Consider the following 10,863-nt stretch of genomic DNA (forward strand, 5'->3'; position numbering starts at 1 on the left):
GGGCAGGCCCCTGGCTGCGTGAAGTGAGGCTCTGACCTGAGAGGCCAAGTCCCACAGCCACAGCGGCAGCAAGGGTCGCTGGCAGGGTGGCAGGAAGTGCAAGGGCCCTGCACAAACCAGCCGCTCCGTGGTCCACCCTGTAGGCCCCAGCCAGGCTCTCGGACACAAACTCCACTGTAGCTGCCATAGTGGGATAAGGAGTTTTCCGCTCAGTCACTGGAAAATCTTAGAGAAACGAAGGAAGCTGGACAGACTGAGTGGACACAGGTTGAGCGAGACTCAGGGATCAAGAGGCCCAGAGTGAGCACAGGCTCCCGTCACAGGAAGGCGCCACTGGACTTGGCAGAGGGTGGATGCCACGTGGGCCATACCACCACCCTGCCCTGGGGGCCACCAGCTGGACTGCAGCCTGCTACCGCCTCAGGAATTGCGCTGTCCCTTGCTCCAGAGTCAGAGACTGGTGCCTGCTTCCTTCTCCAGCCCTATGTGCTGGTGCCCCTGCAGCTTGGCACAGACGTGTTATACCAACTGAGGGCAGCCTGGGACCTGGGACACCTAACTGAGCCTACTCCACACACAGGTGCCCAGTGCCCTCCAGTGAGCAGAGCCAGAGCCAAGATCTGTGGGTACCTCGGTGGAAGTGGAAGGGAACTCTTGTCCATCTTCACATTGCAGGGCTCCCCAAAGGAAGAGTGCTGCAGTCACGCACCTGCGATGCTGGTGACCTGTCATAGGCACAGTGTACAGAGGTGGGGCTCCAGTGACAACCACTGGGGGGGGGTTTCCTGAGTGGCACCAGCAATGGGAAGGCCCTGGCCTGGCCCCAGGAGTGGTGGCTTTGAACTGGACAGAGATGTCACAACCAGCACTTCTGTCCTCTTCCCATGAGCCATAGGACATGACAGATGGATCTCCACAAAGGGCACGGCCTGGTGAGTGGTCGGGACTCCCCCAACTGCTCTGGTTTGGCGATTTCCAGGGTCATCTCATCTGCAGTGGGTGGGGCACAACCAATGGATTCTGAGTCTGTAACTCAGAGCTGACAGCCCAGGGCCATCACTGTGTCTGAGAACAAGTCGGGGTGTGGAGGCCAATTCCCTGAGGGTTCAGCTGCCACAGCCAGATCGTAATGGTCAGAATCTAGCTCAGAATGTGGGCCAGTGTCCACCCACCGCCCAGGTCTGGCTCCAGCCCTGGGTCCCAGTGCTCACCTGGCAGGAGCAAGTTGGTGTGACCCCACACCTCTCCTCTGGCACTGCTGGGCAGGTGTGCAGGGCAGTGGCCATTGAGCCCCGCTGCTCTGGCCTGGGAGGCACATAGAAGTTAAAGGAGCTGGCCAGGCAGAGACAGCCCAGGGGCACAGCCAGGGCAGCTATGATCCTGGGGTCTGGGGCTTTGGGCAGCTGGGCCTGCACACCTGGAGACCAGAAGCCTGCAGGCACTGACAGGAATGTCACTGTGCTGTCAGTGCCTTGGAGCCGGAGGATACTAAATCAGTCTTGCTCTGAAAGGGAGGAGAGAAAGAGAAAGGGAGGGTCAGAGGAAGGAAGGAGGTGGGAGGGAAGGAAGGAGAGAGAGGAAGAGGGGATGAGGCAACAATCCACAAAGCATGACATGAAAGCAAACAAAACCTCAGTTCCCGGGCAGGGCAAAGAAGACCTCAAAGCAGCAAGGCCCAGACCATCATCTTAGAGAGCCTGACCGCCCTGGGTGGGGGACACTGGTATTTGGGCCTCTGACAGAGGAAGCAGGAGCCAGCCCCTCGCCTTGCCTGCCCCCTTTGCCTTGCCTACCCTCCACAGCAGCTGCCTTTTCAAGGAGACCACTCACCGGGATTCACAGCCTGGTGTTACCACGGCAACCGAGCCCCACCATACGCTGGAGGGCCGGCGAGGAAAGATGGCCCTGGGTCACCAGGATGCTTCAGGGAGCTGCCGAGGAGGGCTGGGTGGGCACAGCTGGTGTGGAGAGGGAAGAGAGGGCCGAGTGTGTCAGCGGCACACCTGCCACCACTCCAGCTCTGCAAGTGTGAGCACCGCAGCTGCTCGCAGGCAGTGTGCAGCAGGGGAAACTCTCACATGCCTTCTGAGGGTGTGTGTGGGGGAACTGTCTTCTGCACACGTCGGATGACACGGAGTTTCCAGGTAAAAGATGGGAACTTTATTTATTTATTTACGTTTGGTATACAACAGGCAGGGCACAGACACTCTAGCCGACAGCAGGAATGAAAAGGCCGTCAGTGTGTGACGTGCAAACGCCAAAACTGCGTTGCATCTTTGCCCAGGCCCACACCCACACTGGGGTCGGTCTGGTCCCAATCTGGGCTTCCGCGGAGCCCCAAGCCCCAAGCATGCTGGCGCTGGAGCCCTGGTGCATGCAGAGAGGGGAGAAAGCAGAGGAGGGGAGGGCTCCCTGTCCTCCACCTTGCTTCCCCGACAGGGTCCCTCCCTGTCCCTTCCTCCGTCACCTTGAGAGCTGGCAGCACTAACAGACCCGAGACACAGCCCCAGCCCCAGCCCGCCAGAGTGGCCTGCAGATGGGACACCCAGCCCAGCGCCTCTTGCCAGGCTCTGTGTGGCATGGGGCGGCTCCCTCAGATCCTGCTTCTGAAAAGCCTGGCTTCCCCGTTCAATGTCCAGGCCGCGGAGTGGCAGCTGCTTTTCAGGCACCCTTTGCCTCCTTAGCTTTCCAGCTCCCTTAGGAGCCACCTGCATTCAGCAGCTAGAGCAGCCCTGTTTCCCTAAGGGTGCACATGACTCCAACATTCCTCTTACTCACGACCCTGGAATGTCGCCCCACAGGAGCCACACAGCTCTCCAGAGTCTTCCCAAAGAAGCTGAGCCCTCCATGCAAATATGCAAATATATGCAAATCCCCATGCAAATCCATGTCCTTGAGCTCACTGCGCAGCTAACGCTGCTGGGAGTAGCTTAGGACAGGATCTCCCTCAACCACCCGCACTACTGCAGGAGGAGCCGCCACAAAGGCCCACCGAATGGCTGCCATTGCTGTTGCCCAGACGTTTCCATGTGGCTTTCCTAAGTCCACTCCCTCTAGTCCACCTTCCCATGGCTGCTTACTGCCCAGTCTGTCCTCTGGCTCCTCCCACCTCTCATCAGAGTGCCTCACCTGCCCATCCTGCCAGGGTGGAGTCCCGGGGGCACTGGTAATTCTTATTCTGTCACCTTCAGGCAGCTCCTATGTCCCACCGCTGCTCAAAGCTCCAGTCCTGTAGCCAAAGTCTTTACCTCCAGCAAAGCCTGGAGTTCCTACAGCCTTTCATGGGCCAACAAACAAGTTCTGGCCTCTGTTTAGGTAGGAGAGGATGAAGAGTAAAAATGTATCAAACCCATGCAAATCCACCTCTTTAAATGACTAAGAACCCCACTCCTCTGTTTCCTATTGAAGAACAGACACAGTCTAAATTCCCTAGTCAGTGGGCCTGAAACTCGCCTTAGTAAAGAGGTGGTGGTGTTTTCCTTCACCCAAGGAGAACATTCTGGTCATATTCTGCACAAACTAAATGCACGTGGAGAAAGCTTCCCCACAGGGGCGAGTGCTCAGAGGAAGAGGCTTAAGAATCTCAGGTTTGCAGTCCAGTCGGCAGGCTCCAGGCAGACACATAATAACAGAAGGGTGTGGGGGTGCGAAGTTGCTTAATCCGTGGTGGCTGGACACGAGCAGGGAGCAGTGCCCGAGAGGGAGGCAGGCCTCTACAACCCACAGCCACACCCTGGGCAGCTCCGATAATCTGCTAGATGATGCTTAGCCCAGTGAGCTGATGTGGCAGGATTAGCAATCCCAACAAAGAAGCCTTTGTTATTTTCACCTGAGCCTTTAAAGCATGGAAGGTAAATAGGGGACCATGCACAAGACAGTAAGGACAACAAAGCCCCTTCTTGGTCCATACTGTGCTCCTTAACTAGACACAGACTCCGAGAAATTGTCTGTGGGCCCAAAGCTCCTCTTTGGTAATGTTGGGTGATACAGCCTGGGCTCTGGGGAGACTCCAGCACAGCATCCGAAGATTTCCTCCTGCGCAGTCACTCTAGGACAGGCTCTGGGCTTGGCTGTGGATGCATCCCTTCATTAGTCTCAACTGCAATCCCCACTGCTGTGCAGAGGAAAGCAAGCGCTCATGATGGGTCACCCTAAGACACTCACCTGAGGCGTGCACCCTGTGAGTGGAGCACAAGCTGTAGTCAGCTCTGGCCCTCTGTCCGCTAGGACACAGCACTGTCCTCCCTTATCCAGCTGCCCCTGAACATAGACCTGCAAGGACAGCACCAGCCCAGCGCCCAGCTGGAGCTTCAGGGCTTCTGCCCAGGCCACTGACCACTCTTCCTCCCTCCTCTCTCTGCCTCCATTGCCTTTTCTCATAAGCCCCACCCCCAGGCTGAGGGACTGTGGGTGTTTAATTGCCTATGGGTCTCCAGAGCCCTAAGCAAGTCTTGGGCAAGACAGGCAGCACTGGGTGCCCAACATGGAGACCATCAGGGGAGACAGTGTCAGGTGTTGAGACCAGGGGTTCTGGCAGTGACCTGGAACAGGAAGAAGGTGATGACCAAACCCTGTGAGCATGTCAGCCTCCTTTGGAGTTTTGGTTTCTGATGGAGAGTGCAGACTGGAAGGGAGGTCCCCTATCAGGCAGCTCTACCTGGTTTCATCTCTTTTTGTCCCTGTCCCTCTGCTTGCTCCTCTGTCCTTTAGAACTGGAGTTCCAGGACAAAGTGATCTCTGGGGCTGAACTGGGTTGAATGGGGTCCCTGAAACCTCTGAACTTGGCTTGGTTTGGAAACAGGACTTTTGCTGATGTGACCCCACTAAGATGAGGCCACCCTGGGTCAGCACACCCTTGCCCAGGACCTGGGGTCTCCCAGTGGGCACAGAGGAGGAGGATGTGGTGAGGAAGAGGGTTGTGAGTAGCCTTGAGCCAGGAGCCCCACGGCACCAGGGGTTCCTCCCTCCCAGGAACTTTGGAGGAGGCAGTCCTCTGCACATGCCCTGATTTTGCCGGCTGTCCTCCCAACCCTAGGATAAATTGCTGTTTTAGGCCACTCTACTTATGCTAATTCATTTCAGCAAAACACTGGGTGACAAATGGTGCAGTGGCCCCTCCAGACTGGGTAGATGCTGCAGAGGAAAAGTCATCCATGCTGAGCCCTAGGGGTCCAGAGGGCTGTGTCACCGAGGGGACAGCAGGAGCCCGATGCAGGGGCCTGGATGTCACTGGGAAGGTGAGCGCCCTGGGCTGCAGGAGGCCCTGCTCCCAGGACATGCACACAGAGCTCTTGGGTTCCAGCCCTGTGCCCACGTGGAGACAACAGAGGCTCCAGCAGGCCGAAGCCGCCCTGGACCTGGGCTGTGTGACGAGACCCTCCTGAGACCCTGGCTTCCCAGCCCTCTCAGCAAGGTGTCCCACCCAGGGCTCTCCTTGCCCGGTACCAACCGATGAGACAGATATTGGCTTGCTGCTAACTACTCAGCAGCAGGGAGGCAGAGGCCTCGCAGCTTCATGGACTCCTAAGAGAACAGAGCGTGTGGAGGCTGACTCACTGCCCGCAGGGCCTGCAGGCTGGGATGCTCCTAAAGGAAGGAACCTGGTTTGACCCTCCTGCAGGAGGCCATCTAGGTCGGAGGGCAAGCTGAGTGAGATGTCTTCTCAGTCTTGTTTCCTACTCCAGAAGCCACTGTGACCTTCAGAGCAGAGCAGCTATCCCCTAAGGGCACCCGGCCCAGCGCCCTCCACAGCTGGGATGTCTTCAGGGCCCAGAGTGAAGCCCACAGACAACTGGCAAGAAATGCAGATGAGGAGCCAATTCACTGTGCTGAGGAAATTTCCATCTAAATTGCTAATCAAGCGGAATCCACTTGCAGATGCAGAAATCAACATGGACATACATTACATGGAAAGCTGCAGCGCCCGGTGGAAGGCCAGCATCCTGCAGTCCCGGGAAGCAGAGGGAACAGCGGTGGCTTTGGTGCAGATAATGCCCCTCCACGCTGTCCAGGCGGGCCACTGCAAGCACTCTAGAAAGCCCCTGGGCCAGCTTCTCCAAGTGCACTCCACAGAAGAAAAATCTTCCATGAGATGACTATTAACAGTGTTTCACACACATGCGCACACACGCGTGCGCACACACACGCACACAGGACACACACTGAAACAAATCTGAGGGATATGGCCTCTCCTGTCCCTGCTAGGACAACCCCATACAGACGGGAGGGGGCACCTGATTCTGCATAGCTAAGACCCCCACATCGTAGCCCATTCAGGACAGTAATGCCCAGAGGCTGGGAGGCAGGGAGCAGGGAAGCCCAGCTCCTCCGCTGGGGTACTAGACTGCTGACTCCCACAGAGAAGCGCTGCTGCAGCCAACTGTGAGTTTTGCTGTTACAAATGTAATTGTTTATGCTTTCCGGGGAGGCCACTCCCACACCAATAACTAGGGAAACAAATCACAGCTGCTCCTCTTTAAGCTGACACCCCATTCCAAGGGGCAACTGCTTTGGGGGCCTCCCATCTGCCTTACAGAGGAATGAAAGCGTTCCTCAGACTGAGAAGTGGGGGGTCTCTGTTAACCCCCCAACAATGCTCTGAGCCACCTCTCCCCTGCTCTATAGCCTGCAGTAGCTCCCTCTTGCCTCCCTGTGGCATCTGTGCTGAGCACGGGCTGGAGGAGGAGCCAGGGAGAGGCGATGGACAGAGACCAAGACGGAACCACAGTACTCAACAGACTAAGACATATTTAAGAGCTCCCTGGAGATCATCTTAAACTTGTAGAATACATAAATGTGTCATTGCTCCTAACATGTTTGGGATTGTCACCGACCCTTTGTGTGTAAGGTGTCTGTGTGGATGGCATCCAGCCTGGTGCCTTGAGCAGAGGCTGGGCGAGGGGCGTCCTCCGAGGGAGGCACCACACAGCTCCGCATCAGTCCTGAGTGGGTTTCCCCAGCTGCTCTGCACAGACGCGAGCCTCTGAGCCTGCTACGCTCATCTGTAGAGCAGGGTTGCTGGTGTCGGCAGAGTTCAGTGGAGCCGTCTGTGTCCAGCCCAGCATACCGAGGACGCTACTTGCTAAAGCTCCTGCCCTTCACGTGACTGGGGAGGCAGGAACACGGAGAGCAAAGCCACAGACTTCACAAGAAAAGACCAGTATCTGTCCCTGAAGAGGGAAGACACAGCCAGGAGGCTGACCAACCCCCGGGGCCAGCCCCCCCTCCTCACCCCGCCTGCCTGCTTACACGCGGTCCCTGGCTGCTTCCATGTTACTTGGCCAGTGTGGAGTGGTGACAGAGCCCCGAGGGCTCTCAAACTTAAGGTACTTTCTGCCTGGTCTTTGGGGACAGGTTGTAGAACCAGCTCTAGGAGTGAGGCGGGCAGGGCATTGCCTGGAGCACAGGACTGAAGCGCAGACTATGCTGGAAGGGACAAGGCAGGCGGGACAGGCAGGAGCCAGGCCTGTGACCAACTGCAGCCCCGATGGGAGCGTGACACATGCTACGTCTGTTACAAATTTAAGGTGACTTCCAAGGAGCTCTTAAGTGTATCCTCTTCTATCGATTACCATGCTTCCACCTTGGTCCCTGTCACTGGCACCTCTCCCCGTCTCCCTTTAGAGTGACCCCTCCAGCCGGTTCTCAGCACTGATGCCAGAGCAAGTCTTCTGACCAACAATTCTGGTCTCGGTGTAAAACCTCTCTGTACCTGAAACTTGGGCTGAGGTAATATCCAGTGCTACCGCTCGCGCTACGTTCCAGCCATGCTTCTGAGGTAACATACGCATCAATTTGTTGGGTCCTCCCCAAACACCACTGAATACTATTGCTGCACCAGTACTTAACACATGGAGAACCAGAGGCCCTGAGAGATCTCCAGAGAGGAGCTTCTCCCATCAAACCTGGGTTTGGGGTTCAAGAAGTGTGGCTCTGAAATAGCCAGCCCTCAGGATGGTCCTGCAGGGCCCCTACCTCCTGGCATGTGAACTGTTGTGTGGTCCCCTTCCACTAGGTCAGGTTGGTGTGACCAACAGCATGTGGCACAAGGGGTGGTATGAGACTCCTGACGCTGGACACAAGAAACACTGTGGCTGCAGTGTGGCTCTGTCTCTGGGATCACATTCTCTGGACACAGGCGACTGTGACATTTTCAGAGGACTCTCAGGCAGCCCTGACAGAGAACTAGGAACTCCTACCAATAGCCAGCTAGGTGCTAAGATGGTGAGGTAAGCTTGTTGTGTGAGGGAGCCACCTTGGAAGGAGGCGCCATCGTGGAACCAGGGAACCATCACCTTGGAATGAGATCCTGGAACCCTGAAGTGGCCACGGCTGTCACGACTCCTTGAAGGACTCTCAGGAGAGACCTGGGGTCAGAACCGTCCAGCTAAGTCCTGTGTCTGGAGCCACAGAAACTCCACGACACAAACATGTATTATTTTAAACTGCCAATTGAGCTCTATATGCTGGTGCACGTGCCTGCAGTCACAGTACTCACAGAGGCTGAGTCACGAGATCATAAGTTTGAGTCCATCCTGGGTAACCTAGCAACTTAGTGAGACCCTTCCTCAAAATAAATAACAATAAATAAATAAGCTGAGGGTGTAGCTCAGTGAGAAAGCCCTGAGTTCACTCTCCAGTATCGCAAAATAAATAAACTGCAAAGGTTTATAATAATGAGCTACACAGCCATGAAAATCAGATTTTGCAACCCTCATGCTGACCCTCCTCACATCCACGGGGAAGTACCACGTGGTGTCCACTCCTACCTGCTATGGTGGGCAGTCAGGCTCTATGTGCAGAAAACCAAGCAAGGAGACAGCAGTCAGATGCTAAGATTCTGAACACGATGGTGGTGACAGGACTCATAGAGAAGCCCACACGCAATCAATGTCCTGGGGCAGGAGGAAGGGACCCCATTGGTGGGGAAAGGCCACCCCAGCAGGGGAGCAGGTGCCGAGGCCTGATGTGAGCGTGTGCCCGACACCTGCAGTGTGCTCGGAGGTCACTGAGCTGGAGCAGGTGCTGCAGCGACACAGACGAGCTCTGGAAGTGATGGGAGAGGGTGGGCTAGCAGCGTCTTACGGTGAGTTTAGGGCTTCTGTCTTTAGTCTAGAGGGCTCGGGCCTGAGAAGTGCCACCACTCAATGATATTCAGTGCCCTCTTCCACGCTGGCAATAGCTGTGGAGTGGACCTTGGTAACAGTAACCAACACTAGTCCACTGAGAGTCGTGTGCAGGGCTTCCCTGCCTTAGAGGTGTTCACCTGACATTCAGAGCAGCCACATTTGTCGGTGGGGAGACTGAGTCCTGAGGGGACAAAGCCACCTCCTACTGAGCCCAGTACATGAGTGGCAGTTCCAAGCTCGAGATGCAGCAGGCTGGCCTTGTGGGGTGGGCAGCCACTGTCAGTGCTGCTCTGAGTGGAGCTAAAGGCTGTGAAATCAAGCGTGGCCGAGCTCCACGCACTCCCATGTTCACGCATGCGTTCTTCAGAGCAGAGACATGGAAGACTGGGGTTAACAGATGGGTGGAGGAAAGCCCCGAGGTGGAGAGACACACGGGAGTACTACTCAGCCCTAAAAAGTAAGGAGACCTTGTCTTTTGCAGCAGCATGGATGAGCCCAAGGGACATTATGTCAAGTGAAATTAGTCAAGCATGCAGTGACAAATGCCACACTTCTCCTCTGTGTGGAGGCTAAGGGGCTGAATCCCAGAAGCAGAGTCGATTGGTGGTCCCTGACGCCTGGACACTGGACATCAGTGCACAGGTACAGAGGTTCAGGCAGGAGACTGCTCCAGTGATATATGCTCAGCACGGCGGCCACAGCTAATAGACATGAATGGGATCTCAGCATCATCAAAGGCCAATGTTAAGTATTCTCACTGCTAGAAAGCAAGGTGAGTAGGTGGATGACGAATGTATCAATTACCTTGTGTTAATCTTTCTACAATGTTTACATTTATCAAAACATGACATTTTCCCCTGTAAACATACAGAGTTATGATTTGTCAAGTAAAAATTGATAAGTTAGACCATCTTAGAAATAAATTACTGGGGGGGGGGGAACTACCTGCTCGGGCCCCCCTCCTGTCCCTCTCTCGGGACAGGAGCTTTCTTTCCCTAATAAATACATTCTGCTCATAACCTCCGTTTGTTCCTAAAATTCATTCTTCGGTTTTAGAGAACACGAACTCGTGCAGGTCAAGTCCAGAGATCGTTTTTCTCTATGTCATTTGGAGGTTCCCTATATGGTTTGGAGGTCACCCACCCGAGACCAGTTTTTCTCCCTGTATCATTTTGGAGTTTCCCACCGAGATCATTGGACGGAGGTATGAGTTTGCTTTTCTTTCATAAATTCTGAATTGGGACTTGCTTAGGTAATAAATTTTTATGCTTCAAATGTTAATGTCTTTGTCCATTGCTCATAATTGTCCATGCTTTGCCTCATGCAGTTTTGCTTCACATAGTACTGTTAAAATTGCTTACGATTGCTTCTGTTTTGTCTCTTATATTGTTGGTATAATATTGGTCAAAATGTTGTCAGTAAATCTTAAGTTAAAATGTGGAAATGTTACAAGTTCATGATATTTCATTAATGGGCCATTTTATGACTGTTGTGTATTTGTATACGTTATGTTTGAAATGGTTGACTAAATGTACTGGTATTCCTTGCTCGATTTTAGACCATAGCATTAGAGTAATGTTAGTAAGCCTCCTAGTGGATTTTATGTAAACTTTTGTAAAATGGGACTTTTAGCCAGCTCGGACTTAAAAATATACATGCCTGTATATGAAACACAGGACTCTTTTTGCCAGTTAAATGACATTAGGTTGGCAACCATTCTTAAAGACTCGGAGGA

Source organism: Octodon degus, unplaced genomic scaffold (genome assembly GCF_000260255.1).
Source record: "Octodon degus isolate 3935 unplaced genomic scaffold, OctDeg1.0 scaffold00089, whole genome shotgun sequence".
NCBI classification, from domain to species: Eukaryota; Metazoa; Chordata; class Mammalia; order Rodentia; family Octodontidae; genus Octodon; species Octodon degus.